This window comes from Ochlerotatus camptorhynchus, unplaced genomic scaffold, assembly GCF_037179485.1.
Source record: "Ochlerotatus camptorhynchus isolate MF236.1 unplaced genomic scaffold, CSIRO-AGI_Acam_v1.1 ptg000096l, whole genome shotgun sequence".
In the NCBI taxonomy this organism is placed as follows: domain Eukaryota; kingdom Metazoa; phylum Arthropoda; class Insecta; order Diptera; family Culicidae; genus Ochlerotatus; species Ochlerotatus camptorhynchus.
Genome location: NW_027040586.1, coordinates 1569700 through 1589450, shown reverse-complemented (window position 1 = coordinate 1589450; position 19751 = coordinate 1569700). Strand labels below are relative to the sequence as shown.

The following is a 19751-nucleotide window of genomic DNA, read 5'->3' as shown; positions in this document are numbered from 1 at the left end:
CGTCACTCCGATTCCAAAAATACCCATATTGAGGAAGTCGAAGAAACAAAAAAAAAATTATTGAGACAAATTTAGAAGTAATAAATTACCGAAATCCGCAACCATCGCTTATACAACTCTAAAGTTTTCCATCCAGTCGACTGCAGCGGAGGTTACGACTCTTGTCACTTAAAATCGTCACTTCAGTACGACTTTTGTCACCGAAATACGACTGTGAGAATAAAGTGAGAGTTCATTGGGTTCATCATAAGTGACTTTTCTCACCTCACTCGCCAGCTGGAATCGGGTGACACGAGTGACTCGAGTCGTCTCACCTCATTCGCCACGCAGAATAACCCTGCCTATTTAATACTTAACGCTCATCGTCCTTGAGAATGCTTTCCAGAATTCTCTAAAGGCCCACGCACATTAGATCCGCATCGGACGCGTTGCGGCAAAGTGACAGCAAAATCTATTGTCTAACTGTTAAATTTACGTCAACGCAACGCAAGCGGATCTAATGTGGGTTGTCCTTAAGAGTTCTGTGCAGAATGCCTTTGGAATTACGGCAATTATTGACTAAATGTCGATTAAATTAAGAAGTTGCTAAAATAACCTCTTTGAATTCGTTCCTTTACCTTGTCGACCTTAGCGGGGTCTTTTTTGACACCTTACTACGCTCCTGCTGGGAACAATTTGGTCATACTTGTACATGTAAGGGCCCGTTAAAATATTACGTTACTCAAAAATAGCATTTTTACATATATTGAAAACACATTTTTTGCATTACGAAACCTCCGGACAAACAATCGTATTACTCTGAAATAAGACTTAAGTATTTTTGCCAGAATTTAAATAAGCAAGGACCAGATCTAAATTCAGATTTTACAAAGAACAAATTGATAATCGATCAAATTTTTTGCTCTTGAGTCTTGACTCGCGAAAATCATAGTTGATAATAGAAGGGTTACACAGAGTCAAACTTGCAACACTAATGTCGATCAATGGGCATTTTTTATTATTTTGGCAACCTTTGTTTTAGTTTACACCTCGGATGACTTCTCCTGGGTTGTGAAATTTTCCTCTGTTATCCTGATTTGTGCAAATAATACTTCCCACGCAATAGTGTCAGTTTGTCTACTATGCTCTAAGTTGGGCATTTTAAGGTGATTCCTTGTAGAGCCCACAAATAGCCGTCACATAGGCTATACATGCACTTCCACTTCGAATTTTCAATTACACAAATCTCGGAAATTGGTGCCTTATTTCACTTGCAATTGCTACTTCATATTTGTGCACTTAAAGTTTCGAAGTGGTTCCGAGAATAATGATGTCACAGCGTGAGGAGCTGTGGACAAGACCGACATTCTGATCTACACTCACGGGTGCCTCATGGACTTAAAACATACTCTGCAGCAGGCTTGCTTCCACCCACTTGCTATAAAAAATTGTTTTTCGGAATTATGAAATCATTAGATATTATAATGATAGTTAGTAGTTGTAAGTCACAAGATAAGATTGTACACGTGGTGTTTGACACATGAAACCTATCATGTTTGCTTGCAGTGCGTCACAATCAGCGATTTTACGATTCGTGAGCGCTCACTCTGAGTGTCATAAATTCGCTGATTGTGACGCACTGAAAGCGAAATCGACAGGTCTTGTTTCTAACAAGTACAAACTTTCATAATAGCATCCAATGATTCCATGATTCCGAAAAACATTTTTTATAGCGAAGTGAGTGGAAGTAACCCTGCTCTGCAGTCCAAAAAGTTACTCGTTTGAAGCTGAAATCGAACTCGAACTCCTTAGTACGGTGTTGAGATCTATACAGTCAGAAATACCTAATCTTACACGTGACGGAATCCATCTTTGACATAAAGGATGAGACGTATACAAACATGTCATGTAAAATTAATTGCTCCAAGACTGAAAAGTTTGGAATAACGTTTGATTGAGCTGAATTTCGTGTCTGTTACGACTCAATTTTATGTCAAAATTGACGCTCGTATATGTCAGTTTCAGAGCACCTAAATTTACATTAATTTTCCCAAGTGTGTAGTATTACTTTACGCTTACGGCTTTCGAGGCCCTCAGCTGCCAAATTTGCACGACTAATGATCACCTTTTTGTTTGCATCAACTGAAATGATACATTCTATCATAAACTTTTTGTCTTTCGTCACTCTGCTGGCTGTCCGCGGGGATGACAGAGTGTCTAACATAAATTATCGAATCATGGCTCCAAACTTCAAGGGCCCATCCGGCGCGGCGGTGCGTGGCGGTTGGTGTTAAACTGAAAAACTTGCCCCGAGGGACCACTGATAGCTGTAGTAGCGGTCCTTCACAATCAGCGCTACAGTCAACAGTCAACAGTCATAAAGACAAAAAGCGGCCAGATTACTTTGTTTTGAGAAGAGGATGATCCCTCTCCTAACGTGTGGTGCTGTGCAGAGAAGACCAGCAGAAGTGTTGTAAAGCGAAACAAAAACAAAAACGACGACGCGAAAGTGTCTTGTGTGTATGTACTGGGATCAGTCCAGGCGTCAAAGTTTGGCTGGAAGATTGGAGATAAATTAGATGGAAAATGCAAATTTTATCTTCATTTAAAAGCACGCGGTTGGCATTTGCTGGCAATGGATGAGTGTTGGTTGTATGAAAGACTTACTGACGGAGTAGAATAATAAACTGGAAGCAATAGAGATAGTCGTTAAGTACAGCACTATTCAGTAGAATTCTACGTACCGTAGATGGGGGTCAAATTGATCAGCGGGGTGAAATGGAACGGTACAACATGTGTTTTTAGTTGCCTAAAATATGCTGTGATGACCATCATGTGATATTTTTATAGAATTACATCAAGAAATGTCGAAGATAATTTTGGTAAGTTTGTTTTTATTGCCAAACAAATTAAATGGTGCATTAAGTAATTCGTCATTTTAAAACTGATTTAGAACTTAGTGTCAACAGAAAACTTAGCACAAAATTTTTTTCTGGCTCATTTTGAATACAAAAAAATTGGAAAAATGTATGAAAAATCTAGGGAAATTATTTTTAAAAAAAAAAAAAAAATTACTTGTAAAGCATTTCTTCTATTTCATCATAAAACAAAATTGTACGCAGAACTAAACCGAAAGGTAAAATTTTGCACCCTCTTTAAAGATTTTTAGGCTGTGTCCCAATGCCTGGTAAAATTTAACTTGTAGGTTATAGATGGATAGTAATTGTTATTTCTGACTGACAAGAAGTAAGACTTTGACAACCGTGACTGAGTTCAGCTCGAAAGCCGATCGGTCGAAATATACCTATTACGTCGATTTTCCTTTTAATTCTACTACTTTTTTATCCCTTTCCTTTCACTAACTCACTTTCACTAATTCACTTTCACTAATTCACTTTCACTAATTCACTTTCACTAATTCACTTTCACTAATTCACTTTCACTAATTCACTTTCACTAATTCACTTTCACTCTTTACTTTCACTATCACTTTGAACTATACACTGAAGAAGTTTGCATGTAGTAATCGAAATATTTATCTGTTATAGTTCAAAGTGATAGTGAAAGTAAAGAGTGAAAGTGAATTTGTGAAAGTGAATTAGTGAAAGTGGAAGTGATACAAAAGTAGTAGACTTAAAAGGAAAAATCGTCGTAAAAGGTACAATTACAATTACAATTATTCTACTAAAATGAACATCAATCAATTTAGAACATAGGGATATTCTAACATAGAAAGTGGCTGTATATAATCTACGCAGACCGGTTTTAGACCTCTCTCCCCGCGTAGACTATTGTCTATAAAACTTTTTGGATTTTCCGATTTTGTGAAACACACAAATATCTACTTTTACATGAGACGTAATCCATATTGGACGTAAATCATGGAACGTAAACAAACATTTCATGTAAAATTAAGTGTTCTCAAATCGAAACATAAGCAACTCGACGAAGAGAACGTTCGATTGGATTGATTTTCTCGTTTTTTAAACTGATTCTTATGTCAAAAAGGCCGCTTACATGTGTCGGTCTCAGGGAACCAAAATTTACACGACTTTTTCGTAGTGTGTATGCTACAGCATTTATGAATGGTCTCAAATGTCACTTTTAACATGGAATTTCCCCGTATATTTTGTTGTTGTTGTTGTTGCGGTGTTTAGATTTTTGTTGATTCGCGATAAAACATCATTCAATTAAAATGAAATTTCCTGGATGAAGCAGCTCGTTTACGAGAATCCAATCTCATTCTACCCAGGATCAACGGTCTCCCCAAAGTCCACAAACCCATGAAAGAAATGCGAGAGATCGTGTCCCCAAACTAGCGAAGTGGCTAGTCACAGTTTATCATAAAAAATTACGTCTAGTGACTTCTATACAACTCAAAGGATCTGCGATCGCCATCGCTCGCTTTTCAATCGAAAATGCATTTAAATTAATATGCCACATCACATAAATCGTCTATTCCAGTTGGCAAGTACGATCATAGCAAGCAATGATTATTTGATGATGTTTGCCACCCAAGAATTTCAAAAGTAGGTTTTTGAAGCTAATTTGCGTCTTACTAAGAATAACCCACACTTAACCGCGCTTTTTCGAATGGATATGAACTCGAAAATGAAGTGATTATACTATATATTACTTCCAAATTTATTTACCTTTCTATACGTACCATTGGATTTCATAAAGAGTCACAAATTTTTGAGATATTGTAACAAATCTAACACTGCTCTTGATTGCAAATTCGTTTTACGAGTTTCAATTCCGTCCTAACGCATTGAAATGCCACTGGGTTTTCTAGGTTTTTCTTCGTTCTACGAATGAAGGCAGAAATATTGGATTTACTAGGAGCGCTTCTTTTGTTTTGAGAACAATGAGTTTAAATATTCATAAAACGCACTCGTATAGGCTTTGTGTTGTAGCTTATGAGCTAACGCACTCTACCCTATCAAATTAATTATTTGGTTGCTTTAAGCAAACATGCATGGCACAAACATAATACACTATTTGAAAAATAGCCAAATAATTGAAAAGACAAATATCGACCAAATATTTGCTATGGGAAACAATGATTTTGCTCCACCAAGCTCATACGATTCTTAATCAAGTCTTGATTATTCTCCCAAAATTTGAGTTTATTTGGAAGCGAGCTCATACTGCACTGGACATTTGAAGTTTTTATGGGAATTACCATGAAAAATTGAACTAGCCTTTCGCCTTAATGATTTACGGAAAAGCTTGCTACCTACTTTTATGTGAAATTTTATCAGCTTAAATTACCCAAGTAACACACAAAACATCTTTTTAAATGTGAATTTGAAAAGCTTGTTATATAAACGTATTATAAGTGATGCATAAAACATCCCTCATTTTATATATAAAAGCTCTGTAAATGATTTCTTGATACTTCTCAGATTTTAAGATCCTCCAAAATAATAATAATTTTAATCTTTGAAAGTTCTACAACAGTGCATTAGTACAACAGTTAATACACCTACAAAACATGACGAATGCAAAATCAATATATGAAATTCTTGAAGAGAATTTGCACTTTCCAAATTGGCGTTGACGGCACCGTCAAGTCACCGTCTCTTCACACAATGGTTGACAGTTTTTTATGGAATTTTTCAGTGGTTTGTCATGAAGAAAGCTGAAAAATCTCGTTTATGACATATGGAAGCAGTTAAGTTGATATTATTGTGTTCAAATGCTTAATTTCAAACATTTATACAACTGAAAAGTGCAGGTTGTTATAAAGGAGTTGAAAATACTTTTTAATTTCATTCTGTCTCCTAAGCTGGCATGCTGCTGTTTTAAAAAACATCTTTATGGTGAACTTACTGCGTTTTGCACGAGAATGTGTTTTTCCTATCTTTGATGAGAACATAATAGATATTAAGAAAGGTGTTATTACCAATCTGAGTTGGTTTAGTGAGCAAGCTACAAACAAAACTTGCCAAGGATCAGTGTTGGAATCCCGTGCATGGCTTATTTATTTTAGTATGAGCGCATTTTTTTTTTCACAAAAAATTATTGGTTATTATGATGTTTTCAAAAACATGTGATAGGGGAAATGGCTCTAATGCTGGCCTATGGATCTAATATTGGGCCCATCGCTAAAAATCTGCTATTTATCAATTTTATCTAAATGAACGCGTCATTGGGACGGTACTAATGGATTTTTTGGTCGCTATTGAAAATTTAGTCGATTGCTGAATTTATGTATGGACCCATATTAGGGGCATCCATTTCCCCTACGACCAATTTTTAGTTTTATAAGGCTCTAACTCTTGCGCTTTTACGCTGTAAATTAGTATGAAATGGGGTACTATGAACTATTAATGATTGCTTGTATTTGTCATTAAACGGTATTTTCAACTTCTTTACTTCTTTACTAGCTGTGTTGCTTGGGTATGCTGAAGACTACTTTCTGATTAAACTTTACGTTTATTGATTATTAATTGATTAAGAAGGTGATAAATGTCTGATATGATTAAGCAAAATCGATATTTTAAACCAGCAAAAAGAGTGTTATGATCGAAATTCGATTGACTCAAACTTGACGCATTTATAAAACCTGAACACCCCTTATTTTGTAGGGCATCATTTATTTTGATTTGACAATTGCTCTTTAGTTATCAAAATGGCGTCCAAGCAAGAGGAGCAATGCATCAACGCGCATCGCGAAAATCCGAACTACTCGCACGCCGAGTTAGCAAAATCGTTAAAAGTGGCCAAATCAACTATCACCAACTTAACAAAAGCATAGAAGTAACTCTAAGACCAGAAGGTCCCTAAGAAATGTGCTCAACTTTTTGGCTCAGCTCTGATACTATCTTCGGTCCCAAGCTAATCGATGCACCCCTCGAAACATAGTAAAATCCACGAACCCCTCATTTTATCTGTCAAACTTTCATAGCGAATCAAAACACACATAGTGTAGCACTAGAATTTTGACTAGAATGGGGTACGTTAATCGATTTTTAACAGTTTAGATCCACTTGAAAGTGAAGTGAATCAAACCTGAAACATATGGAATCACTTGAAAGTGAACTGAATTTAAACGGAAAAGTTTGGAATCGCTTGAATATTAAGTGAATCACTCCTGAAAAGCATGGAATCACTTGAATATGAAAACAACAAGACTTGAAAAGTTAGGAATCACTTTAAAACACTTGCAACACAAACTAGCATGACCCGATTCAATAAAGTTCAAAACCACGTCGAAAAGTACTGAATCACTTCAGAAGTGTTCAGGATCATTTAGAAAAACTGAATAACTCCAGAAAAGTACTGAATTATGCAAGTTCGGAATCACTTCAGAAATGACTAAATCACTTCTGGATACTTTGGAAAAACTTCATAAAGTACTGAATTACTTTAGAAAATATTTCAATAATTTCGGAATGCACTGATTCACTTCAGAAAAGTTTTGAATCACGCCGGAAAGTGTTTAATCGATTCAGCAAAGTATGGAAGCACTTCTGAAAGTACTGAATCTCTTTAGAAATGTTCGGAGTCACTTCGGAATGTACTGGACCACGTCACTGGAATTATTTAAGAATTTTCTGAAGAGTTTGAAATCACTTCCTCAAGTACTGATGCACTTCAAATAGAAATGAATCACCTGAGAAAAGTTTAAATCACTTCAGAAAGTTCTGAATCACTTTAGAAAAGTTCGGAATCACTTTGGAAAGTGCTGAATTACTTTAGAAATTTTGTATCGAATTATTCCAAAAAAGTTTGTTATCACTTCCGCAAGTACTGCATACCTTTAGAAAGCACTGAATCATTAAAGAAGAGTTTGGAATCACTTCAGAAAGAACTAAATTACTTCAGAAAAGTTTGGAATCACTTCGGAAGGTATTGAATCATTTCATACAATTTCGTTATTACTCCGTAAGGTACTTAATCAATTAATAAAAGCTTGAAATCACTTTTGCAAGTACAGAATCACTTCATAAAGTACCGTAAAACGGGGTATGTTTGATTGTATAATGTAAAGATTAAATTTACTCGCTGCCCTTTTTCCAAATTAGAAACATTGGTTCCATATTGTAGCATAGGGATTTCCATTGATATCGTATATAATGTTTATATAGTATGTGTTACATATTTTACAAACATATTATCAAACAATTTTCTTGTTTTTCACCTGTTTGAAAAAGCACTCAAACCATCACTTATGAAATGTATTTTCGATTTAGCCATCACAAATTCAATGTTGTATTCTTCTAGAACCAGATCAACTCCGAACTATTATTATCCCACGTATTTTTACTGAAAAGTACCAACACTTTAATTGCGTGAAAAGATATTTTACAGACGGGTCACGTCTCAATGGATCCACTGGCTTCGGTGTCTTCAATGAAAACTTTAGCGCCTTCCGCAAACTTCAGGAACCTTGTTCCGTTTTTGTTGCTGAGCTGGCAGCAATCAACTTCGCATTGGGGATGGTTTCCAACATGCCCGCAGACCATTACTTCATCTTCTCGGATAGTCTCAGTTCGATTGAGGCCAAGTAGGCACTCATCTTATTTCCTTTCAAAGGTAAGGGAGCAGATGAATGTGCTGGTCGAAAGATCATATATGATTACCTTTGTATGGGTCCTCTCACATTGCTCAATCCCAGGCAATGAGAAGGCGGACTCTCTCGCAAAGGTGGGCGCGAAGGAAGGCGAATTTTATGACAGGCAAATTTCACACGATGAATTTTACCATTTAGTGCGTCAGAGTACCCTTTCGAGTTGGTAAACCGATTGGGACACTGGAAATCTTGGACGGTGCGGCTTGGGTTTTAGTCGTGACTTCATTCGCGTGATGAGTAGACTTATGTCCAACCACTACTCGCTAGATGCGCATCTCAATAGAATAAACCTCGTGGACAGCAACATATTAGGTGTGGAAACGGTTACGACGACATCGATCACGCAGTTTGGCAATGTACGGATAATGACGCCGCCAGAGAGCGACTTTTGAAACCCTCGAGGCCCAAGGAAGACAACCCTATATCCCTATCAGAGACGTGTTGGGTACCCGCGATCTCTGTTATATGCAGTCGATTTATGTGTGTCTGCAAATGTCTAGTATAAGAATTAAATTCGTTTGTCTTTTGTATCTCTTTATTAGTTTTTGTTTGTCTTGTCCCCCGTCTCGATGAGTCTCATCGTCGCCCACTGGTCACCATAGCCGGTCGAACTCCAGACGAATCTAGAACCACACTACCGTTCATACTGGCGACATCGCTCTGATGAGGCAACGAAACCCTACCCTAAGCTCCTCCCCCTTTTCCTATCCTTCGACAATGTATCCCTCTAACCTCGAGTAAGCCGCGAGTATTCGGCCCAACTCCTACTAGACATAGAATAAAGTGAATTTTGTTACAAACAAAGAACAATGAATTATCGGCTCCGTAAAGCTAACGCAATTCAGCCTTACAAATAAACGAACTAGATAAAAAAAATGTTGTATTCTTATTGCTTATGATGTTTCCTGATTATATAGTCATTCAATGTTTCATATTTAAAGAACTAAATTGTTTGAGTTACACCCATTTTTTCTACATTCATCAAGCATTATCAAAGTAACCCCAAATAAAAAAAACTGAAGTTTGGTCACAAAACTAAACAAAATAGTGCAAATGATTTAATTTTCGTTAAACATATTAATTACGAATAAAGTCTTGGATCCTCAGAAATTGTTTTAAAAATATAAAATTTGAAAAATATTCATTGCTGTAAAAATTATTTAGAATATACTTTAAAAAACTATCAATGTTACCCCGTTTTACGGTACTGAATTATTTCAGAAAAAATTAGAATCATTTCAGAAAGTCCTGAATCTCTTCAGAAAAAAATCGGAAACACTTTGAAAAGTACTGAATCGCTTCATACAAGTTTTGAATAACTTAAAAAAGTACCGAATCACTTCAGAAAAGTTCGGAATTAGTTCGGAAAGCACTTAATTGCCTTAGAAATTTCGTGCATTGGAAAAAACGGGGCTGTGTCATTTCGCATAAGAACATTTCGCCGAATGAGCCATTTCACCGAATAGGTAATTTCACCGAATTTTAATCAGGAATCAAACTGAAAAAACTGGTCATGTTTAAAAGAAAGAATCATATAAATTAAAAATATTGATTAATTAAAAAATAACAAAATTAGTACAACTCGAAAGAACTGGTTATGTTTAAAGAAGGAAGTATGCCTATAAATTTTGATTACTAGCTGAGTGTGCATGTCCTTGTTCGGGATTCAATATTAGCTTGAGTTTCAAAAAAAAACATGCTAAATTTTTCGGATTCATTTGTATGGGAGCCCCTTCTTACTGACGGGGAGGGGTCTCAAATCATTATAAGAACCTTTCCCGGCCCCAAAAACCCCTGCATATAATTTTTATGCCTATCGGTTCAGTAGTTTCCGAGTCTATAAGGGTCAGACAGACAGACGGAAATTAATTTTTATATGTATAGATATAGATTTAGAAAATAACGAGATCAGTATAACTCAAATGAACTGATCATGTTTTAAAGAAGGAAGCATTGCTAGAAATCAAAAATATTGATTATTTAAAAATTTCTCAAATCAGTACAATTCAAATGAACAGCTCATGTTCACAAGAAGGGAGCATTGCATTTGAATAGCTTGCGAGGTTGAAAAAATCTAGCCTTCGTAGTCTTTTTTCGAGACTGATTTCAAAATTTACTGAGTTTTGAGAAAAGTTCAAAACCTTAGGAAATAGTTTGCTTGTCGGTGAAATGACCCATCTGGCCAAACGCCCTTCGGCGAAATGTTCCGCTGCCGGAAAAAAACACACACACTTTGTTCAAAAATTCACCATACGTAAATATTATTTATTTATTTATTTGTCGTCAATCAGTGTAGACTAGAGAGGGTCCAGTATAAGAGAGGAGCGGATTCAAAACAAACTGGCTTGGCAACCTGTGCCTAGGTGGTTTCTAGCAACACTACCAATCAAGATAGGTGCTGCTCAATTGGCTCTGGACAGTTCGTTTGGCTTAAAACCAGCCAGTCCGCTCCTCTCTTATACTAGACCCTTTCTAGTGAAGACCGTTTTACAATTGTTGTCTTAAGTGTTATTTTTACAGAAAACAGTTCAATACATATCACAATCTTCACCAACGTAAAAGGTTTCTGATTCAAGATCTGCATGCAAGAAACGGATTGTTCTATCTTATCCCAACAAAAAAGTATCGGTTAATATCCCTAATGTCAGCCTAGGTGTCCCCAAAATTGGACCCATACATAAATTTCGAAGGATAGCATTTTTTGACAATTTTTCACTAGCAACCAAAAATATCTATTTGTATTGTCCAGATCACGCATTGATCTAAGAAAAATGGAAGAACAGGACATGTTTATCGAGATCCATTGGCCAACATTAGAGCCATTTTCCCTTCTTAAAAAATTGTGAAAACGCCTTGAATTCGGTATTTTTTATATGTAGGCCTACTTCTTGTAGATCAAAGGTCTTTGATGCCTTGGGCGACATTTCTCAATATTATGCAATTAACAACTTTACCCAAGAAACCCTCTCGCTGCGACGCTCTATTAAAAATATAAATCGAGTTCGTTCTAGGCAGTGGGAACAAGAATTAAACAGAAACCTTAAAAAGTTGATGATTTGTATACCGAGCAACTTTGTCGAAAACCGTTGAGGTGTAGAAAATATGCTCACGGCTCTAGAGTTTTTAGCCGCACTGCTGGCTGATAAGGTTATGATTGATGTCTCTGAGCCAGGGCCCCCCTCCAAATTGGGGGCCCTGGCTTTTGCCCACCATCGCCCTACCATTAATACGGCACTGAGGCCTGATATTCCATTAATGGCGGTTAGCTTCAACTCTGATGAACCTGTTTGGATGATCTGCAAAATATTTGCTTAAGCTTCAATTTACTTTGATGCTTTTTGGAAAATTTCAAAAGCAGTTTTTTTCCAACGCGATATTTCAGATTGCAAAAAGCTCGCACTATTCGATTCCTTTTGATTTTTTACACAAAATGACGCGAGCTTTTTGCAATCTAAAATAATGCGTCGAAAAAAACTGCTCTTGAAATTTAAAAAAATGCAACAAAGTAAATTGAACCTTAAAGTGATATCAGCTTAACCCTTGTGCTCATGTTATGAAGAAAAGTTTGATAGCTAAGGTAAGTGTACTAGTTATGGCTATATGTTCCAATTACGGCCTATGGAATTCCCGTAATAAGAACGTATAGCCTTAAGGTTCAATTTACTTTGAAGCACTTTCGAAAAATTCAAATGCAGTTTTTTTCGACGCATCATTTCAGATTGCGAAAAGCTCGCTTCATTCTATTCTTTTGCTATTTTACACAAAATGACGGGAGTTTTTTGCAATCTGAAATGATGACTGTTTGAATTTTTCGAAAACGCATTAAAGTAAATTGAACCTTAACTGGTACACCTAGCCTATACGTGTATGCATTTTTATTATCTAGAAATTTGACATTTCTGATTCCTGAATATGAAAATATTGGAGACACATACATGTAAAAAATAATTCTAAAAATTACGGCTATTGGCAATGGTATAACTATTTCCGCATTCACGCTTCTAATAATATTACAAACCAGATCTCCGTCACATTTCTTTTACATAAAAATCCCCACCACCACCCCCATGACATTTACAGCTGTTAGGCACCTACCTCGTCTTGCCCTCCAGGAAGTCGTAAAGTTTCGGTTATTTTTGCTCCGATTCAATCAGATGAGACCGAAACTATTCGTGAAGCAACCGTTTTCGAAGCATTTCCGGCCTACGATCTTCGGTAGTGTGTAGTTCTAATTCAATCTGCTGTTCCTCACTGCAACACTCCTTCCTCGCACGCATTGGTTCTAGCTAATTCACTGTAGGTAAATACACGCGCATGTGTTGTGTTTTTGCATTTCTTCTTTCACCTAAAAACCGGTGATAATGGTGCTGGTGGTGATGGTCCTGAAGCAAACCTATTCATCTTCTGTGTTTTTTTTTCCATCAAATTTTCCGGTTGCCCCCTAATTGACTTTCACTGTTTTTCACACAAACACACACACACACACACACACATCCACACACTTCGTTGGCGGTGCGCGTTTTCTCATTTTGATCGACTGCCAATCTTGGGGGAGTAGCGAAACGTTGTCACTGTTGGTTTCTGCAGTGCTGTTGGAATCGAATGGAAAACAAAATGCTGAATTAATGTCACAACTTAAACAAAAAAAAAAAAAAAAAAAAAAAATCGTCGAAAATTTACATCTTTTAATTTTTTATGTAGATTTTATACAGCCTTTGAACACATTTTGTAATACAGTGACAGTGGTAAATTTTGAGTTGTGACAGTATTGCATGAAACCGACGATGTTTTGCTTATCGCTTTTCGGAGCCGATTTGCGATACCCTGACTTTTATCACTTTGTCAACCATCTAGTGGGAAGATTAGGTTTTAATAACATTGGATCAGTACAAGGATTGCATTGTTGGTGAGTTACTGCCTTACGGCAATAAAGTTATCGGCATTAACGGCAATCAATACAGTAAATAAAAGCTTTGCCCACGTAAAGTATCGAGCAACTGAAGTGCTTTACAGAATACCAAGCGTCTCCATATTGTTCAGTGCTATTCACGTAGACGCATTGCATTCAGTTGCTAATTGCATACTTTCAGTTATCAGAAGTTTAAATTTTACTATTGTACAGTAATTTTTAGCGATATTTACTTTTCCGATTAAGTGATGCATCTCTTTTCCCAGCATGTGCACATTTTAAATTCCAAAATCACACCAGTCATATAGATCACTAAACATCCGTTTCGATCCACTTAGTATTCACATTCCAGTTGCCACTTGTTAAACGATCCTAATCCGTCCTATTATCGCACTTCACTCAGGTCCCTCCTCAGAGCTTTGGTTCCATCAGATCGGATCCGCGTCTGATAAAGGTGTGAACGTCGCGGGATTCGTCCGGGGACTGAACAGGCCTTCGAAGTGTATACCAGCGTTTCGGAATAGAAAACCAACGGACAGAGACTTGCGCCCACCCACCGCACGCGGTACTCTAACTAGCTAGCTCAATAGCAGCGACTTGTGGAGAGCGTTCGCCGATGTACGACTTTCTTTCGCTTCCTCCCGTAAGCAACTGAGGGCAACGGCGAAAGGAATGGCACTGCCTAGCCAAGCGGCCGTGTTTAGAAAGCAACAAGAGAGCGAGGAAAAGATCCTCGACACGCGAGTTGCGGTAGATAGATAGCATATATGCAAAAGCCGGCTATGGTTGGCTGTCCACGTTTGGTTCATGCACCCATGGCGCGCGAATCGACTGGTTGTTTTGCTGTCAGTTCAAATGAATTTGTAACGAATATCGACTGGCACTGGAATTTGTAACGAATATCGACTGGACAAGTGTGTGTGTGTGGCTGTGACTGAGTAATGCTTAGTAGTACGGTGGAAGAGAAATTACTCATCGGTGGCAGTTGAGAGTGCGTGGACTGATGATTACACCGGCTTGTAAAATGATCAGTATACTGCTCCGATAAACGTGGAAGCGCATTATTTCTGTTTATAAGCTCAATAAATAACCCATGTGGAAAATACAATCAAGGTGATGCTATGCACGTGCTGAAATGCAGATATGCTTAATGATCCTTTCCTTTATTTAACGTCGGTCTCTGTTCCGCAATCTAGTGCCAATCACCGACGGACATCGATTGCCATCCATTGACGGTAATCGAATGTGCAGGAAGGCAGCTTCCACACCTGCTTAGGATATCGCACCCATTCAACACACATGGGCCGGGACCAACGGCTTTACTTCCCTTTCGAAGGAAGACGTGACCAGAGATTTTAATGCCTCAGAAAAATCCCACCGACCTCGACTGGGATTGAACCCAGACCCATCGGGGTGTTAGAAAGCAGTCACGCTTACCACTACACCACCGGCGCCGGCATATGCTTAATGATGACATTGATGAAACAGCCACTGATCCTCAATCTGCACATTCTGTTGTCGATTGACCACTACTCAATCATGCGCTTATGCATATAATCTATCACGATAACAGCTGTGCTCAGTTCATGTTGCTGTCGTTTTAATAGATGGTTAAGTCATTTTCATATATCCTATATATATGTTTCAGCGCAACTAGTGGTAAAATAACTTTTATTTCCATGAATTAACGTGATACATTTGTTTTTGTTGGCTTATTTAGTTGTACAGGCTGTACCGAGAAAAAAAAAATACAGAGTCATGTTATCATTTGAGTTATGCATAATTAATGCCTTACATCAAGAGTTATACGGTGCCTACGAAAAACGTGTAACGGCAAGTTTGTAATAGCATAATTTAGCCATTTCTTGATGAATTTCAAAAATTGTGGTACTTCTAGAATTCCTAAGGTCTGTAGATTATTTTGATTGTAAAATAATTAAAAATATGGTCGTCTACTTTTTTCAACACTGAAAACAGTTGTTACACTTTTTAAATGAGTGTTTATAGGTTTTATAAGTGTCTTAAGATCCATAAACTAGATTAATGGGCACAAATGTTCATAATTAGCCAGAATACAGTCATGGTTCCTATATATGGATCTTAGAGACAACGGAAAGGTCCTCTGGAAGATTTGGAACATCCGTAAAATTGGTCAATCCACGAAACTGATCCTAGAGCTCCGCGGTTTTTTTTTGGAAAACATTAGATCCGAAAAATCTGTAAAAGAGGTCAATCCATGAAACTGATCCTAGAGCTCGGTTTTTTCGAAAACACTTGGAACTGTGATATAAGAAAGAAACATGGTCCCGGATGACCATGAGACTGTCCTCCGGAAGATCCAAAAAATCCTTAAAAGTGGTCCATCCATGAAACTGATACTAGAGCTCCACGGTATTTTCAAAAACATTAGGACTTTGATATAAGAAATAATTTGGAATCATAACATAAACCTAAACCTGGATGGCCATAGGACCATCCTCCGGAAAATTCTAAACATCCATAAAAGTGGTCCATCCATGAAACTGATCCTAGAGCTCCGCAGTTTTTTTTTCGAAAACCCTTGGAACTGTAATATAAGAAAGAATTTAGGGTCGTGACATAAACATGGACCCGGGTGACTATGGAACCGTCCTTCGGAAGATTCGGAGCATCGGTTAAAATTAGTTCATCCATGAAACTAATTCTAGAGCTCAGCAGTTGTTTTTAATCTCTTGGAACTGTGATATAGGAAAAAATTAGATCGTGACGTAAACATGGACCTGGATGGGCATTACACTATCCTCTGGAAGATCTGGAACATCCTTCAGAGTGATAAATCCATGAAACTGATCGTAGAGCTCCGCAGTTTATATAAACAAATATTAGGAACTGTGTTATAAGAATGAATTTGGGTTCGTGATATAAACATAAATCTGCATGACCATTGGACCATCATTTGGAAGATCCGGAACATCCGTAAAAGTGTTTCACACATGAAACAGTGAAAACACCGTGATTTTTTACGAAAACTTCACAGTTCGAAGTGTTATGAGAAAACCGCGAAGTTCTAGAATCAGTATCATCGATGTACCACTACTACCCAAGTTGTTTCTTTAATCACAGTTCCACGTGTTTTTGAAAAAACTGTGGAACTCATGGATCAGTTTCATGGATTGACCATTTTACGGATGTTCCAGATCTTCCAGATGACGATCTCATGGTCATGCAGGTACATGTTTATGCCATGACCCCAAATTCTTAGCTCCTAATGTGTTAAAAAAAAACTGCGGAGCTCTAGGATCAGTTTCATTGGTTGACCTCTTTACCGGATGTTCTGGACACACCAGAGGACCATGTTTATGTCATGACCCCAAATTCTTTATTATATCACAGTTTCAAATGCTTTCGAAAAAACCGTAGAACTCTAGGATCAGTTTCGTGGATTGACCACTTTTACGGATGTTCCGGATCTTTCGTAGGACAGTTTCATGGCTATCAGGGTCCATGTTTGTCACGACGCCAAATTCATTCTATCAACACAGCTCCTAGTGTTTTTTTTCTAAAACTGCGAAGCTCTAGGATCAGTTTCACGAATTGACCACTTTTACGGATGTTTCGGACCTTTCGGAGGACAGCCTAATGGCCATACAGGTTCATATTTATGTCATGACCCCAAATTCTTTCTTATATAACAGTTTCTAATGCTTTAAAAAAATCCGCGGAGTTCTATGATCAGTGTCATGGATTGATAATTTTTAAGGATGTTCCAGATCTTCCGGAGGACGGTTCCATGGCCTTCTAGGTACATGTTTATGCCATGACCCCTAATTAATTTATATATGACAGTTGCAAGTGTTTTCGAAAAAAAAAACCGTGGAGCTCTGGGATCAGTTTCATAGATTGAACATTTTTACGGATGTTCCGGATCTTCCTGAGGACGGTCAGATGGCCATCCGGGTTCATGTTTATGTCATGAATCCAAATTCTCTCTTATATCACAGTTTCTAATGTTTTCGAAAAAAAATCGCCTAGTTCTAGCTTTCCTATAGTTCAATATTCCTAAATCATTAGCTTATTTCTATTCAACTTGATATCAGCAGCGCAATTATAAAATTATCACAAAAACATGCGTAAAAAACACACACACACATATATATAATACGACAAACACAACAAAAAACGGATATGTGCACAAATAATTAACGAAAGAGAAAGTTGACGAAGAGAATCGATCAATGTTACTTAGGACCTTATGAAATGTTCAGCTTGAAATATCAGCTCTCACAAACACTGAAACTGGAACTTCACGTTTCCTGCAAGGAGTTCCAATTTCATGAGTAATGTGATCACATCAGTGTCCAGTGACGGCCATTATTGGACGCTTCAAAGCATCGCATTAATATTCTTCAAGGCAATATATAGGAGAAACGCATCAGTATTGACCATGTTTCTATTTTGGCCCCCAGTGTTGCTTCCACTCACTTGCTATAAAAAAAATTATTTTCGGAAATTTGAAATCATTAGATATTATAATGAAAATATGTACTTGTTAGATACAAGAAGAGATCGAAAGCCAAGAGTTTAACGCATAAAATCTGTCAATTTCGCTTTCAGAGTGTCACAATCAACTATTGTATGATTCGTGAGCGTTCACTTAGAGTGAGCGCTCACGAGTCGTAAAATCGTTGATTGTGATTATCTGACGGCAAATTTGACAGGTTTTATGTGTCCAACACTGTCCTTTCAACCTCTTCTTGTATCTAACAAGTAAACATTTTTATTATAACATCTAATGTTTTCAAAATTCTGAACATATGTTTTATAGCAAGTCAGTGGCCAATACTGGCGCACTTCCCCTGTGAGTTTCATAAACAGATCACGTCCAGCCAAACTATCCTGAACTACAACATTAGGTTGTTTACCTCGAACCCGTAGATAATCGTATAGCTCAGATCTGACCTGACGATACTCACCTCAAGACCAAATAATGTGATCTGCGTCCTGCTAACCTTCTCCACATTCACAGAGATTGCTGTCCCCCAACCCAACGCATCAACAACAACAACAACAACAACAACAACAACAACAACAACAACAACAACAACAACAACAACAACAACAACAACAACAACAACAACAACAACAACAACAACAACAACAACAACAACAACAACAACAACAACAACAACAACAACAACAACAACAACAACAACAACAACAACAACAACAACAACAACAACAACAACAACAACAACAACAACAACAACAACAACAACAACAACAACAACAACAACAACAACAACAACAACAACAACAACAACAACAACAACAACAACAACAACAACAACAACAACAACAACAACAACAACAACAACAACAACAACAACAACAACAACAACAACAACAACAACAACAACAACAACAACAACAACAACAACAACAACAACAACAACAACAACAACAACAACAACAACAACAACAACAACAACAACAACAACAACAACAACAACAACAACAACAACAACAACAACAACAACAACAACAACAACAACAACAACAACAACAACAACAACAACAACAACAACAACAACAACAACAACAACAACAACAACAACAACAACAACAACAACAACAACAACAACAACAACAACAACAACAACAACAACAACAACAACAACAACAACAACAACAACAACAACAACAACAACAACAACAACAACAACAACAACAACAACAACAACAACAACAACAACAACAACAACAACAACAACAACAACAACAACAACAACAACAACAACAACAACAACAACAACAACAACAACAACAACAACAACAACAACAACAACAACAACAACAACAACAACAACAACAACAACAACAACAACAACAACAACAACAACAACAACAACAACAACAACAACAACAACAACAACAACAACAACAACAACAACAACAACAACAACAACAACAACAACAACAACAACAACAACAACAACAACAACAACAACAACAACAACAACAACAACAACAACAACAACAACAACAACAACAACAACAACAACAACAACAACAACAACAACAACAACAACAACAACAACAACAACAACAACAACAACAACAACAACAACAACAACAACAACAACAACAACAACAACAACAACAACAACAACAACAACAACAACAACAACAACAACAACAACAACAACAACAACAACAACAACAACAACAACAACAACAACAACAACAACAACAACAACAACAACAACAACAACAACAACAACAACAACAACAACAACAACAACA

General features: G+C 37.1%; 1 protein-coding gene across 4 annotated transcripts in view; it reads right to left on the bottom strand.

The window, feature by feature from the left end:
- Positions 1-14115, bottom strand: part of AdoR (Adenosine receptor) — a 165726-nt gene extending 151611 nt beyond the window's left edge. For 2 of the 4 annotated variants that reach the window (XM_065218984.1, XM_065218987.1), the window contains exons 1-2: positions 13703-14115; positions 12656-13149 (exon numbers count right to left, since the gene is read on the bottom strand). The gene's annotated coding sequence lies outside the window, so the exon portion shown is untranslated. The remainder of the gene's footprint in view (positions 1-12655; positions 13150-13702) is intronic. The other 2 variants (XM_065218986.1, XM_065218985.1) reach the window with 2 other exon arrangements.
- Positions 14116-19751: the final 5636 nt, after the last annotated feature.